This window comes from Erinaceus europaeus, chromosome 7 (genome assembly GCF_950295315.1).
Source record: "Erinaceus europaeus chromosome 7, mEriEur2.1, whole genome shotgun sequence".
NCBI lineage: Eukaryota > Metazoa > Chordata > Mammalia > Eulipotyphla > Erinaceidae > Erinaceus > Erinaceus europaeus.
The window spans coordinates 120,411,513-120,425,710 of record NC_080168.1 but is presented as its reverse complement, the minus strand read 5'-3'; the positions used below and the strand labels follow the sequence as shown (position 1 = coordinate 120,425,710).

The 14,198-nt window shown below is 41.4% G+C and overlaps 1 non-coding gene across 1 annotated transcript; it reads right to left on the bottom strand.

Annotated features, from left to right (window-relative positions):
- Window positions 1–2,918: 2,918 nt before the first annotated feature.
- On the bottom strand, window positions 2,919–3,022 carry LOC132539619 (U6 spliceosomal RNA). Its single transcript, XR_009550957.1, has one exon. It is a non-coding gene; the product is annotated as a U6 spliceosomal RNA (small nuclear RNA).
- Between the last annotated feature and the right edge of the window lie 11,176 nt (window positions 3,023–14,198).

Genomic DNA, 14,198 nt, shown 5'->3' with positions numbered 1-14,198 from the left:
TGACAGGACTATAAGATAAGAGAAGTCCATTTCCACATAATGACTACTTCCAGAGCTCTGTATCCAGTCCCTTCCTGTTGGATAGTATGCCAGCTCCCCCTGGCTTCTGCTTAACCATATGCCTATATAGGGATAGATTTAATCCCATTCAAAGCTTTGGTCTATTTACATAAATCACTTTTATATTTACATAAAGCACCACACTCCCTCCAGGGCATTGGTGGTTTAGTGGTAGAATTCTCACCTGCTCCACCCCCTCTCCTTGTCACACCCTGATCCTCTCCTTGTCACACTCTGATTTTCACCAGTCACTTTTCACTCCACCCTCTCTATATCACATCTTGTTTCCACCCTACTTGGAGAGTATAAAAACAGCTGCTCTTCTGATTAAAGACACTTGGAAATTGCTTTCCGGCTCCGAGAGTTCCAGAGTGTATCTCCTGCGAAGTTAGTGCGGCACGGCACGAGTTCCTGATCCCTCTCCCACGCAGCAGCCTAGATCGGCTCCAGTTGAGTTCTCTCCAAGCCAGAGAGCACTAGCTTGGGAAGAAGTACCCTCAGGCTATCCCGGCACCTTTCCTTGATAGCTTCCGTATTTTTTTTCTACTCTTGGCAGCCATTCTTTCCTCTTTTTTCCCCTTTCTATTTTATTTTATTTTATTTTATTTTATTTTATTTTATTTTATTTTATTTTATTTTTGCCTCCAGGGTTATTTTGCTGAGGCTCAGTGCCTGCACTATGAATTTACTGCTCCTGGAGGCCATTTTTCCCCATTTTTTTTTGTTGTTGTTGCCCTTGTTGTTGTCATCATTGTTATTGTTGCCATTGATGTTGTTGGATAGGACAGAGAGAAATCCAGAGAGGAGGGGGTACAGAGAGGGGGAGAGAAAGACACCTTCAGACCTGCTTCACCGCCCATGAAGAGGCACCTCCTGTAGGTGGGAAACCGGGGGCTCAAACAGGGATCCTTTACTTTGTTCTTTGTGCTTTGTGCCATGTGTGTTTAGCCCACTGCACTACCGCCAGGCCCCCTCTATTTTATTTTTATTTCACAGGGCAGAGAGAAATTGAGAGGGTAGAGGAGATAGAGATGTGAAGCATCCTCTCTGCAGGTGGGGAGGGGGGGCTGGAACCTGGATCCCTTGCACATGATTATATGCATGCTTAACCAGATGTGCAACCATTCAACCCCCTAGAAGGCATTCTTATTTTTCTTTTTTTTTAATTTATTTTTTCATTTACTGGGGCATTAATGTTTTAAATTCGACAGTAAATACAATAGTTTGTATTTACAGAGAACCTAGTGGGGGTTGCATTGTCATGTGGAAAACTGAGAAATGTTATGCATGTACAAATGACTGATAGCTCCTTTATTCTTTATTCCTCTGGGAGTATGGACCCAGGATCATTGTGTGGTGCAGAAGGTGGAAGGTCTGACTTCTGTAATTGCTTCTTCACTGAACATGGACATTGGCAGGTTGCTTCATACTCCCAGCCTGTCTCTCTCTTTTCCTAGTGGGGCAGGGATCTGGGGAGGTGGGACTTCAGGGCACATTGTGAGGTCGTCTCCCCAGTGAAGTCAGATTGGCATCATGGGAGCATCTGGAACCTGATGGGTGAAAAAGAGTTAAGATATGAAGCAGAACAAATTGTTGTCTAATCATGAACCTAAAAGCAAAAACATTGCAGATGAAGATCTGGGGTCTCTGTTCTGGAAAAAAAGCTAATAGGTCTGTTTTAGGTATATTCCAAAGGGCCCATGACTTTACTAGTTTTTGCCTGTGCCTTACATCTAATATGCAAGTGGACCCAGGTTATTGTCTGGGGAGATCATGTCATAGTTGGAAAAAGGACTAGAAAGCTGGATCAGGGAAGAGAGTAGCTCCCAAATATGGAGAAAGTATATAAATATTGTTAACTGTAAACCTCATCGATTTGATCTGGGGCCCATATTAAGCACAGGAATATATGTAACCTCTACATCCCTGTAAGTCTGAACACATTCTGTGGTTATGGTTAGGAACATTGCAGGCTGCACTAATTTCAGGACCCATCATCCTTGGATGATAGGTAGAGTATGCTATCCAACCTCCCTTTGGAGAATGGAACATTCCCTACCATTGTTGATCCACATTGAGGACAAGGTCCTATAGGAGCCCACAGAATGGTCAATTCTGTTGTTCCTGATGGAGATGACCAGTGACAGTGGTGAGAGGGATCTGTTAGAGGTCTAGGCCCATCATGTCTGTGTGGGCATCTCAGGACTCCCTGACTAGGGCCCCAGGTGATGGGGTGGCCTGGTAGTCACCATTAAAGTGTGCCAGTCTGTTGCCCTTATTCAGCTTTTGTAGTCCTTACTTTGTCTGGCAAGTTCAGCTTTGCAGAGATTGGGGGCATGTAATAGGAGGTAGTCAAGGAGGTCTAAGTATAAACTGTTTCATTAGGTACTTTAAGGTGTCATTTTAGGTCTTTCTGCTTGCTTGCTGCATTTATTGACTCACTGCAAATTATTGTGCACTTTTGCTTTAAGGTATGTATTTTTCCCTAAGTTATAGATACATGTACATATGCCCTATCTCATGGGACCTAGTCTATATCTAGGTTTTGAGGTTTTGTTAAGAAGTGTGCCATCCAAAATGGAATTAAGGAGTCCTATGAACTAGGAAAGGTCTCACCAGAGTAATGGAGCTGAAGGGTTGACATTCTTCACCTGAAGTCTCTGGACACAGTCCCAAGAGAAGCTTACTGAGCTGGTACTGGTTGCATTGATTAGACTGGGATCAACAGATGCAGTATCAGTTAGTATGACTTGAGAAAAGCATGCAGGAAAGTGAGTCCCACCCTAGAGCTTCCAGGACTGGGAGATGTATGGGCTTTATAGAGAAAGGGGAAGCTTCCTGCTGTCTTAGGGTTTAAGAAAAATATGGAACGCTTCAGGAATTTGCATGTCATCCTTGCACAGGGGCCATTCTAATCTCTGTATGGTTCCTATTTTAGTATATGTGCTGTGGAAGTGAGCACTTGAGTGAACTCTTAAGTACCAAGATCAATGGCTACCTTTCTGCAGTACTGGACATTGTGGGTCACTCTTTTTATTTATTATTTTTTCAACTTTGATCAACTACACTGTTGTCCTGTCACTCTTCTCAATGAAAATCAATAGGTTCTTTCTGTTTTCCTGATGTATACTTAGACTTGTTTCTTTTAATATTTACTCATTAATTTTTTTATAAACAGTGTTTTTTTAAATTTGTAAAAAATATTTATTTTCCCATTTGTTGCCCTTGTTGTTTTTTATGTTGTTGTAATTATTATTGTTGTTGCTGTTGATCTCGTCATTATTAGATAGGACAGAGAGAAATGGAGAGAGGAGGGGAAGACAAAGACAGAGAGGGGGAGAGAAAGATAGACACCTTCAGACTTGCTTCACTGCCTGTGAAGCGACTTCCCTGCAGGTGGAGAGCTGGGGGCTAGAACTGAGGTTCTTAAACCAGCCCTTTTGCTTCGCACCACATGTGCTTAACCTGCTGTGCTACCACCTGACTCCCTACTCATTAAATTTTTAATACATTGGGAATCTGGTACACCATGGTGGAAAAAGAGGACAATGTAGTGGTGGATGACGTCTAGTAATATTCTCTAGGGAGATGTGAAGCTCCACTCATGGGCCATTCTCACCTGCAGTTCTTTCTTTCCTTCCTTCTGTCATTTTCATATTTTATTTATTTGATAGAGAAAGAGAGGGGAAGGAGGAGATAGAAGGGTGAAAAAAAAGAGAGAGACATCTGGATCCCTGCTTCACCACTTGAGATGATTTCCCTCTGCAAGTGGGGACTGGGGGTTTGAACCTGGATCCTTGCACACTGTTACCTTCACACAACTAAATGCACTACCACATAGCCCCTGAAACAGATTTAGTGACAATAAATTAAGTGGCAGTTTTACATAAGTATTTCAGTGACATATTGCATGTTCCTATGATTTTGTGAGAACTATGGTGACTGTCATTGTGACCTGCAGGTGGGTGTAGTATGAAATTATACCTTATAATCTGCTGGGACTCAAGTGACGTGGCTCCAACCTGGGGGCGGGGGTAAGCCTCCGACCCTCCCTCACCAGTTCTAGTGACTGCGTGAAATAGAAAGAGGCATCGGGAGATATTCTGGTACGAACATCCATTTATTTGGAGAAGGGTACAGGTTTTTATACTGAGTTAAACAGAACATTTTTCACATATGTCAGAAATTACAAGTTTCTTAAAGGTCAGCTTTCCCCCATGGTAGGGGGTTGGTATGACAAGAATTGATGAGATACATAAAGGTCAAGACAGTTAGTTTCCATGATGCAGGCAAGTTAATTATCCAAAGGTATTTGAGAAAAGCATAGGGGTTAAACCAGTAAGGTGAGGTAGAGAAGGAGAAAAACAAAACTTGATGTAAATCACAGATATCAAAGGACACAATGAAACAGAATATGGGGTCTCACTGCCGGGTACTGCCAGGGGTGTATGATAGAGTGTGTTCTCCTATATGATCAAAAGGTGAAGTTATAGTGAATGTGTGAACTTTAAATGAACTTTGAAGCAAGCAGCCACTTAGTCTGATAGCAAGAGAATGAACTAAGTATGAGAGGCAGTAGACATTCTGTGAGCTCGAGAGGCTAACAAGGAGAAACTGAGTCTGGGAGGCTTTTCCTCTTGGCTCATCTCTATAAGGAGAGAGGCTAACAAGTGGGGTGTCTTTCCAGAGCTCTCTCCAAGGATGGGAGAGCTCCCCTAAGCTCTACCAAGCTTTCACATAGTCCCACAGTAATCTTTTTTATTATTGATTTAAACATGATCAATAAGTCCATTGGATAGGAGGGTACAATTCTACACAATTCCACCACCAGAGTCCCACATCCCATCCTCTCCATTGGAAACTTCCCTATTCTTTATCCCTCTGGCAGTATGGACCCAGGACATTGTGGGGTACAGAAGGTGGAAGGTCTGGCTTCAGTAATTGCTTCTCCACTGGACATAGGCATTGGCAGGTCAGTCTATATTCCCAGCCTGTTTCTATCTTTCCCTAGTGGGACAGGAATTTGGAGAGGTGGGGTTCCAGGAGGAACCCTGGTGAGGTCTGCCCAGGGAAGTCAGATTGGAATCATGTAGCAATTGCAGCTTGGTTGCTGAAAAGCATTAGGATATAAAGCAGAACAATTTTTTAATAATCTGTAACTTAAAAGTAAGAATAGAGCAGATGAGATTTGGGGTCTCCATTTTGGAAAAAGCTAGGAAGTCTATTTTAGGTATATTCCAATGTGCCTGTGACTTAATTAACTTTTATCTGAGCCCAACAGCTAACATGCAGGTGGGCTAAAGGTATTGTCTGGGGAGATGTTGTAAGAGTTAGAAATAGGACTAGAAAGCTGGATCAGGGCAGAGAGTAGCTTCCAAATATGATAAAATTATATAAATACCGTTAACTGTAAACCCTATCCATCTGATCTGGGGCCCATATTCAGCACAGAAGCCTGTGTAACCTCTGCATCACTGTAGGTCTCAGCTCACATTCCATGGTCACAGCTAGGAACATTCTAGGTTGCACTCATTTCAGGACCAGTCTCCCTCCTCCTCAAGTGGCTGAGTATGTTGGCCCAGTCTCCCTTTGGCGTATGGGTCATTCCCCATTGTTGTTCCACACCGAGGGCAAGGTCTTGTAAAGGCCTATAGGAGGGTCCACTATGTTGTTCCTGATGGAGATGACCAGTGATGGTGGAGATAGGGATCTGCCAGAGGTCTAGGTACATCATAGCTATCCCAGGATTCCATGACTAGGGCCCCAGGTGATGGGGTGGCCTTGTAGTGATCAAAAGAGCCATCATGCAAGTATGCTGGTCTCTTACCCTAATCCAGCTTTTGTAGTCCTTATTTTGTCTGACAAGGTTAGCCTTAGAGTGGTTGAGGGAAGTGAATTAGGAAGTAGGAAGTAGGTGATGAGGGTGTCTAGGTCTAAGTAGAAACTATTTGATGAAGTACTTTATGGTGTCTTTTTTTAGGTCTTTCTACTTGCTGTGCTTATTGAGTCACTATGGCCAAGAGTGATGCTTTGTGTGTGACCTCTCCCTTCTACTTATCTCCCTTTGTGGGTAAATGGTTTTTTTTTTTTTAATTTTTAAATTTATTTTATTGATTCCCTTTTGTTGCCCTTGTTTCATTGTTGTAGTTATTGATGTCATCATTGTTAGATAGGACAGAGAGAAATGGAGAGAGGAGGGGAAGACAGAGAGGGGGAGAGGAAGACAGACACCTGCAGACCTGCTTCACCGCCTGTGAAACGGACTCCCCTGCAGGTGGGGAGCCAGGGTTCGAACCGGGATCCTTACGCAGGTCCTTGCGCTTTGCGCCACCTGCGCTTAACCCGCTGCGCTACAGCCCGACTCCCGGGGTAAATGGTTTTTAAGCCACTTGTCTTTTTTGTTTGCTTGTTTTTTTTTTTTTTTAAATACTTCTCTCCCTCATAGCTTTTGTACTGATTGTTTACCTGGAATCCTAGCCCAAGATCCTTCTAAGGATAGATGCATTTTGACAGTGCCTCCTTATTCTGGTTTCTATAGTCCTTTTCATCAATTTTTCCTTACAGTTTGATATTCATTAAAATATCCGTCGTTGTCCTCTTCCTATTCTTCCCTTCCCCTCCTCTTTTTTTTTTTTTTTTTGGTATGTCATGTAATTTATCTTGGCTGGTGTCATATAATTCTATTATTTCCATTTCTGCCTGTATAATGACTTTTAATTGTGTTTTCAGCTTGTGTTTCTTTTCTTAGGTTCTGAATTTAAAATTGCCTACTATGTGTCTATATTTAGATGTTCTGCAAAGTTTTCTCGCTCAATTAGATATACTTGTTATTTTTTTCTCCTAAGTCATAGGTGGCAAGCTATCTGGTTTTGCTCTAGGAGGAGTTTGCTGAGGGATTTCCGAGGAAGTAGACTTTCATTGCTAACACTGGTAGAATCCTTGGCAAAATAGAATGATTCCTACCCCTACCTCTTTTCCACCTTATCTCTCTTCCTATACTTTTAATGTTGGCTAATGTAATTACTAAAAATCTTAGCTCCCCCAAGCCAGAAAATCAAGGATTATTCTATATTATTCTAGCTCTGTATTCTCTCAGGTTCCTAGAAACTCTGTACTGCTAATTTAAAATGAAGGTTGTGAACAAAAATCCCATTTTATGCCAACATAATCTATAAGAAAATGAATTGATAGACCTCACATTTTATCAAGTTTTGCAAGAGTAAGTCAAACTCACTTAAGTCTTAAAATCTTTGTTCTTGACTTTTCCTCTTTTGTTCTGCCCATGCAGTCAATCAATAGGCAATGCCATTATCCCATCTTTTTTTTTCCCACTTCTTACACATGCCTCCCAGATAAGACTCATCATTTTAATTTTGTATTAGTGTAATTGTCTCATAGCTCATTGCCCTAATTCTAGTCTGTTTTTGGAAACATCCTCCACAGTGCTACTGGAATGATTATTCTAAAGTACAAATCTGAAACGTACTCAAAATCTCTCTCTTTTTTGCCTCCACGGTTATTGCTGGGGCCTGGTTTCCTGCACTACAGATCTGCTTCTCCCAGAGGGCATCTTTTTCCCATTGTTGTTGTTGGATAGGACAGAGAGAAATGGAGGGAGGAGGGGAAGACAGAGGGGGAGAGGAAGATAGACACCTGCAGACCTGCTTCCCTATTTTTAAGGTGACCCCCTTGCAGATGGGGAGCTGGGGCCTCTAACCAGATCCTTTTTGCCTTGTACTATGTGTGCTTAACCCGGTGCACCACTGCCCCCCCCAATCTCTTAATAGTTCCCTGTCTCCTATCCTTAAAGATTCAGCAATCCTTTTTCATGACATATAAGCCAATTTCTTATCTACATCTATCACATCATAGGGAATTCACACATTCCCATGTATAGTGGATACCATTACTAAGTTATGCATCTGCATGCTTTGGATAGAATTAGATGAAATTGGCTCTCCCTTGGGATCTTGTCAGGGCTACAAGTTATTAATTTCTTCAGGCAATATGATTGAAAATGCATGTCCCTGGACATAGGTCAGTCTGAGTTACTCAGAGCCAATCCCATAAAATTTTATATTCTCCTGGTCTTCAATGGCATTGGCAGTTTTGAGGAGTATTGGACAAGAAATTGCCTCTGTCAGAATTCCTCTGATATTTTTTTCCTCATGGATAAAGTTCAAAGATTTTTAAGAGGAAGACCACAGGAATAGAGTACTGTGTCATATCAAGGGCACAGTCTACCCACATGGCTAGTGTTAGTTAGTTATTTAGTTAGTTGACTTAGTGCTTGCCAAATTTTACCCACTAATATCCTCTTTCCTCCTGTCTCTGCTCTTGATATAATTCTCTTTTGTGGGAAATCAGTATGAAAACCTCACTTAAGAGTCAGAATAATTTATTCCCTCCTTAAGGAAGTGTTTCTTATATAAAATATATGGAATTCTATGGGATAATCCCACTCATAGACAGAAGTCGAAAAGTAAGATCAGAAAGGAAAGCACAAAGCAGAACTTGGACTGGAGTTGGTATATTGCACCAGAGTAAAAGATTCTGGGGGGTGGCAGGAGAATGGTCAGGTCCTCAAACATGATGGCAGAGGAGGAACTAAATTTTTTTTTTTTTTAGATTTTTATGTGTAAAACTGAGAAATATTACACATGTACAAATACTGTATTTTACTGTTATCAAACCAGTAAGGTTCTATACCAGAAGGAAACCTAATAAATTTTATAAATGTGGACTAAACACAGAATAAACATTTTCAAATCTTGATGGTATTTCAATGACTTGGAAGTTCTGTTGAAATTTCTTGGAATTGCTCTCTGCAGGAACTCTGTAGAATATATCCCTACATCTCATTTCAACAGAGAGAAGTCATTAGAGTTGATCCAAATGTGAATGTCCTAGAGACACCATTTCATAACTAACTGAAGCTGTGGGTAGGTAGCATAATGGTTATGCAAAGAGTCTCTCATCATTGAGGCTCCAAAGTCACAGGTTCAATCTTCCACACCACCGTAAGCCAGAGCTGACCAGTGCTGTAGTTAAAAGCATAGTGATGATGATGAGGAGGAGGAGGAGGAAGATGATGAGGATGATGATGATGATGATGATATACTGATTTCTTCCCTTTCTGAGTGTCAGCCATGTGATAGGCATTATATAAGCATTCATGGTTAGGGCAGTGGAGAAGGAATAGCTCTGTTGAGAGGAAGTGCAATGAGAGCAACATACACTTGGTCTGCAGGATACATTTGTGTCATGGATACTCAGCCTTACTTCTGGGCAAGGCAGGGCAGGGTACAGGCAGAATTTTTTTTAGTAGGATACTGAATTTCAACAACTTTGAACATTTGGTTCAGTCAGCTATCTAAACATATGGCTAGAAATGAATGAGAACAGAGAATATCAAACTAGGGAAAATTCAGTTACAGACATGAATCCAGAAAACCCAAAGCAATACAGTCTTAGTACAGTGCCAGTCAGCAGTTAAGTTACTCTGCAATCCACATGGATTTTCATGCAGAAGGTCGCCAGGTGGGGTGCCACTGAGGCTGCCTTCCCTGATGTGTCCTGGTTAGGCAGGCTTACTCCTCCATTCTCTCAACTCACTAGTTTGTTACTAGTGAATGATTTGATACTTTCAGATTTCAGCTGTACTGAACCTATCACCCTTAAAATCTATTAAGAGGGGAGTCGGGCGGTAGCACAGTGGGATAAGCGTACGTGGCACAAAGTGCAAGGACTGGCAGAAGGATCCCGGTTCGAGCCCCTGGCTCCCCACCTGCAGGGGAGACGCTTCACAGGCAATGAAGCAGGTCTGCAGGTATCTATCTTTCTCTTTCCCTCTCTGTCTTCCCCTCCTCTTTCCATTTCTCTCTGTCCTATCCAACAAGACAGACAACAATAATAATTACAACAATAAAGCAACAAAGGCAACAAAAGGGAAGAAATAAATAAAAAAATGTAAAAAATCTATTAAGAGTCTGAGATACTCCTTTTAAGAGCTTTGAGTCTGTATTTGCTAAGAACCATGCATACTCACATCATCTATCACAATCTCTGGTGGGGGGAAAGGGGGTGACTTCATTAGGGATTTATGTGATATAGTTTCTGACCCCAGGCTCCGTCATGCAGCTATTGATACCCAATACTCAAGATAAGGGTTAACGCAAGAAAAGTCAGCTTATTTGGTCTGAGCAACTTGGAGAGGTTGGCAGATTCACATCTCTAAAAAAGAGAAAAAGTCTGGGGTTCAGGGGCCGGGTGGTGGTGCACCCATTTGAGCCTACATGTTACAATGTGCAAGGACCCAGGTTCAAGCCCCCAGTCCCCACCTGCAGGGGGAAAGCTTCACAAGTGGTGAAGCAGTGCTGCAGGTGCCTCTCTGTCTCTCACCCTCTCTATCCTTCCCTTCCCTCTTGATTTCTGACTGTCTCTATCCAATAAATAAATAAAGATAGTAAAATTTTTTTTAAAATCTGGGGTTCAAAGTTTATAGAGGGTTATGGGGGAAGAGGTTCTGTCCTTTTTTTTTTTTTTTTTTGCCTCCAGAGTTATTGCTAGGGCTCTGTGCCTGCATTACAAATGCACTGCTCCTGTCAGCCATTTTATTTTGTTTTATTTTACTTTATAAAATAAAAAGAAATTGATAGAGGAGGGGAAGGAAGATAGAGAGAGAGAGCAAGAGAGAAAGATAGACACCTGCAGACTTGCTTTACTGCTTGTGAAGCAACCTTCCTGCAGGTCGGGAGCCGGGGGCTCCAACAGGGATCCTTGTGTGAGTTCTTGCGCTTTGTACTATGTGTGCTTAACCAGGTGCACCACCTCCTGGCCCTGGAAAAGAGGTTGTCTCAAAAACCAATTGTTCATAGTCGAAGTAATTAATGAGGCCTAATGATCTGTTCGTTCTAAAAGTGTGAGATAGTGTCATCTTTCCTAGAGGTCTGTGTGCCTTGCCTGTAGTTTACCAGGCAAGGCAACAAGGCACCAAGCCAGTGATTTACAGAGAACAAGAAGTTATGTAAGTGGAAAGCAAGATAGATTCTAATGTTTGCTCACTGCTGGTATTTCAGTGCAATATAATTTTTCTTTTTTTTTTAAACTGGGTAGCGAATGCTTTACAGAAGACTTGTTGCCATATGGATACAATCTCATTTTGCAAATGCTTGTGAGAACAGTAAGGTAGTATGCTGCACTATTTGACTTCTATATTCCTGCTTTTTGAAAAATTAGAAACATGTTATAGAATGATTATCTTCTATGCCCCAGCATTAGGTTATTGGAAACATTTGGAGAGCTAATGGATTTGAAAACAAAACAATGGATATCATTCAATTAAGAAAGTAACTATATTGTATTGAGAAATTTAAGGAAATTACACACTCCTCCACCCCCCTCCCCATGAAAGAAGAGGAAGAACAGAAAAGACAGTCGTCATTGAGTGATTTCTATATTCCAAAAACAGATGTAGTTGCTTTCATTTCTTATAGTCATTGCAACAAAACCAAAAGTGCATATTTTAATCTTGTTACATCTGAAAAAAATTATAAAGCTTAGAAAGTTAAATAATTTGCCCCGATCACACAGTTGATGAAAGGTAAAATTACGAATTCAAGCCCAGACATGTTAAACTCTTACCGTTTCATGTCTCTCTTTAAGAGAAAAGTCATCATTCTTTACAATTTCAAAAAACATTACTATTCTTTTTAGCTCTTAAAAGTATGGAATGCGAGAGGAAGATGGCGGCCTGAGAAGTTGCTGACAGCGAGCGCTCTGACCGCATCGTCGGCAACGGTAGGATTTTCTGCCTTTAGCAGGCCAGTTAATAAGGGGTGACACCAAAGAGTGGGTACAATTTAATTTGGGTTAAGAATTAGAGTAAAGGTGACACGGACTAGCGGGGCTCCAGAATTCCCAGGGCGCCGGGCAAGGAGAGCGCGCCGGGCATTGTCCTCTGCCCGCCCAGGAAGGTGGCTCCTCCGCCGGTTGCAGAGCGAGGCGGGCAGAGGACCCGGAGAGAGCACTTTAGCTCGGGGGCTTCCTCTTGGGAGAATCCAGGGTCCACCGCGACCCTGAGAGCAGATCCAAAGACTTCTTGAGTATAGCTCTCATTGGATCAAAGGATTTGGAGCTAGTTTTCATTTTTGAGAAATCCTTTTAAAAAAGTCTGGAGGGGGGGGTTTCCCGGAAGATGGCGGACTATGGAGAAGCGGCTAGCCTTTGAGCTCCGGACACATCTTGTGTAAACAATAGGATTTTCTGCCTTTAGCAGGCCAGCCAATAAGGGGCCACAGCGGTCATACCAAGGTGTCTATAACTTAATTTGGGTTAAGAATTAGAGTAGGGGAAAAAAATTCTTTTTTCTTCCTTTGAATTTTCAAGCATACATCCTTCCCGCCACTCCCCCCGCCCCACCATAAACAGTGCCTGGGACCAGCTACTAGCAGGATACCCCATACCACCAAACAGGGTTTTTTTTGTTTTTTAAACTCACTGATACACATTTGGGAAGTTCCTCGCACTGCTCTTTAATTACAATACTTCTTCTTATATTCTCCCTTTTCTCTCTCTTATCTCTCTCTATCTCTTTTTTTATTTTTTATTATTACTATTTTTTTTTATCCTGTCATACACTTCTTTCTTCTTTGCCTTTCTGAATTTGTGAATTACTTTGGGGAAGAAATCTGACCCAGAGTGGACTTTCTATGTGTGTATCTCTGCTCTAGTTCCCTATACACTCTTGTTACCCCTAGAATATACACTGGATAGTAGATTTGCATAACTGTCTATTCTTGCTATCCTCTCTTTCTTTTCTCTTTCTTCACTGGGATTTGGTTACTATTTTTTCACGGACTGGAGAAATTTTTTGGCTAACTGGTAATGATTAAACTCCTTCAATACTTACTTCAGTTGCTACTGTAATTCCGGAGGTTGGTGAGTGCAATTGTCATAAAGGTATTTAGTACAGTGCTACTTGTGCTCACAACACAACAACTGAGGAACAACAGAGCATTAAAAAAAAAAGAGAGAGAGAGAAACACATAAATAAAAAAAATATGGGTAGATTAAAAACAAATAAGCTGCTACCCCAATGAATGAAGACAAGAGCCCCGAAGAAATCATAAATCAATCAGAAGTAACCATAGATAAGAAAAGTATGCAAGCAATAACAAACTTATTAATCACAGAAATGAAAACAACATTGGAGGAAAGGAATGGCAGTATTAGGGAAACAACAGTTGAGACACCCAAGGAAAATACTGATTATCTTGAGACAATTAGAGAACTGAAAGCTGAAATAGCTGTAATGAAGAAAGAAGCTGAGGCAAGGGAAAGCAGACTAACAGAAGCAGAAAACAGAATTAGTCAGACAGAGGATGAGTTAGAGAAAACTAAGAAAGAGGTGAAAGAGCTTAAAAAGAGATTGAGAGACACTGAAAACAACAACAGAGACATATGGGATGATCTCAAAAGAAGTAACATTCGTATAATTGGCCTGCCAGAGGAAGAAAGAGAGGAAGGGGAAGCAAACATTCTAGAGGAAATAATACAAGAAAATTTCCCAGACCTGAATAACAGAAAGGATATCAAGGTGCAAGAGGCCCAGAGAGTACCAAACAGAATCAACCCAGACCTGAAAACACCAAGACACATCATAGTCACAATGAGAAGAAGTAAGGATAAAGAAAGGATCCTAAAGGCTGCAAGAGAGAAACAAAAAGTCACATACAGGGGAAAACCCATAAGACTTTCTGCAGATTTCTCCACTCAAACTCTAAAAGCCAGAAGGGAGTGGCAAGATATCTATCGAGCCCTGAATGAAAAAGGGTTTCAACCAAGGATAATATATCCTGCTAGACTTTCATTCAAGCTAGATGGAGGGATCAAAACCTTCTTAGACAAACAACAGTTAAAGGAGGCAACTATCACCAAGCCGGCCCTGAAAGAGGTACTAAAAGACCTCTTATAAACAAGAACATCACTATAATACTTGTAATATATCAGAGTAAACAAATCGTTTTTTAGAACAATGGCACTACAATACATTAAATCCATAATATCAATAAATGTCAATGGCTTAAACTCACCCATCAAAAGGCACAGGGTGGGGGGATGGATCAGAAAACATAACC